Here is a 2,288-nt window from a genome sequence, read left to right on the forward strand (position 1 = left end):
ATAGTGTAGATCTAAAGTGTAATTGTGTGCACATCAAAGAGAAAAAGAGAGGGAAAAAGGAAAGAGAGAGAGAGAGAGAGAGAGAGAGAGAGAGAGAGAGAGAGAGAGAGAGAGAGAGAGAGAGAGAGACCAATCTTACCTAGATCAATTTTGGAGAAGAGGTAGCTCTTTTTTTGCCGCAAACAACTCAAAATGAACTTGCGGCTTGATTTGAAGTTTTTTTTCCCTTAAGTAGCATCGATATCACAGTTGGTATTTGCAACTCTGATATTGACGTTTGGATATTTTCAAAAAGCATCGCACCATTAGCATTGATATGGAAACATGTACTTACTAAGAGGATAGTACAAGGGTATGAAAAAGAAGACTAAGATCTTGGAAACACCATAATTTTATTGTCAAAAAGGCTAGAGAAAAAAGAATACATTTTATTATTGCTAGGAGTGTGCGCTAGGTCTATGGCAATGTATACTTTTTTGGGACCAAATTTTTTTTCTAGTCCCTAGTTTTGAAAATGCTCCAATAAATTTAAAAAATTTCAAATCCAACATATGATAAGAATTGTTTAGCATATTCTTCATTCCTTACTTATTTTGCAGGCATGGTATTAGGTGCTTCTATATCAATAATATTTTATAAACTTTTTCAAAGGTACCCAACCAATAATGTGTTCCTTGTAAAATGTCTATTAATTAAGATTTTTATCAATACCCATGATGCTGCTTCCAATATCAATAGGAGTCAAACTCAACGTTCTATTTCTTAAATGGCTTTTAATTGCCATTCTTGTGGCAGTTACACTAGGAAAATTTAATCACTTAATTTACTAATGTTCACTATATATGATTGGGCAAGTGGTTTAGACTCTATGAATCTATATAACTTTTAATTTTTACTTAGTGACTAGCGTCACGGTGCTTCAAAAAGCAAGAAACAAATGGATAGACGAAACCAACCAAAAGCTGGTCTACACAAGATGGTTTATATTTTTTTATCAAAATAGAAGAATACAAATTTTATAACTTTTTACCGACTCTAAGCAAGATCTTCATTATAGAGAAAAATTGTGACGACTGTTTAAAAACTCCTCCACGTACGAGAATTATTTCAAAGATGATTTTCACAAATTTGAAAAGCTATTCTTGACTATAAATTTGGGTGAGTAACCAAGAATGGCTGATTATGATCATATATATGTTTCTTTAGAGTATATTGAAACAAAACCTCTCATAGATGATAGTTTTTATTATCTTGGTGTGGGTGGTACTTGTCACTCTACAAGTATTACATGTATGTCATCTTTTTTATATAAGAAAATAAAATGATTTTTTTTTGTTTACATGAGCCTTTTTACAACTATCACAAAGGTGTTCAAGTATACAAAAAACTTTCTGTAGGGATATTTTAACAATATTTGATATAGGCTCACAAATAAATACTAACTTTAGAGGTTTAATCTACTAGTTTTATGAAGACTTATATATGTGAAATCTACCTACTAGGAAAATCAATAGTCCCCTACATTTCACATTTTAGTTTGGAACAAATGCAAGTTTCAATCCATGAGAAAACCTAACAAATGACCCACCTCCATTTTTTGTAAAAAAAGTTCAAGCTATTATGGATGGTTACTTCCTAGCGAGCCCGATAGATAGACTCTTAGACACAAATTCTCAGTAGCTTATGGAATAGTGAATTCCTACATGCATGTAAGCTTTCTATGCTAGCTACTTAGATACATTGAAAATAGAAGCCACATTTCATAATTATAAGCTAGCATCTACAAAATATCAAAATGGACTTATCTTGATAATGAAATGTTAATAAAAAATTCTGAATAAGGAATGCCTATTATCAAAAGAGATTCTTTTCTAGATAAGCCCATAAACAACATAGCTGATGAAGTATGTTTTTATTTTTTGAGACCCATAATATTCATTGCGACTTGCAGATCCAAACTCAACCTTGTAGTCAATGGTTTTCGATATTCAACTCCTAACAAGTATTGGTTACATACTGAGTATGTCAACTTCTTGATCTAATTACTATTGACAACAATGATGATTACTTTTGTGTATAAGTTCACTTTAGATTCTAGCAGCAGTTCTTACATTCATTTTGGTGGCCAATAAGGTCTACCATGCTTTTAATAATAATAAAATTGAAGAGCCGTTAAAGCTAATAATCATTAGCGCAGCGAATAGCACACTAGAGGTACAATCATTGGCATGGTTGGGCTTGGTGGCGGTTTTATTTTGGGATCACTTCTTCTAGAATACATCCATAGG

The 2,288-nt window shown here is 32.1% G+C and overlaps 1 pseudogene; it reads left to right on the plus strand.

The window, feature by feature from the left end:
* The first annotated feature begins 601 nt into the window (after positions 1–601).
* LOC147450206 (sulfite exporter TauE/SafE family protein 3-like) lies at positions 602–1,999 on the plus strand (annotated as a pseudogene).
* The last annotated feature ends 289 nt before the right edge of the window (positions 2,000–2,288 follow it).

This window comes from Adiantum capillus-veneris, chromosome 9 (genome assembly GCF_014529385.1).
Source record: "Adiantum capillus-veneris isolate H3 chromosome 9, ASM1452938v2, whole genome shotgun sequence".
In the NCBI taxonomy this organism is placed as follows: Eukaryota; Viridiplantae; Streptophyta; class Polypodiopsida; order Polypodiales; family Pteridaceae; genus Adiantum; species Adiantum capillus-veneris.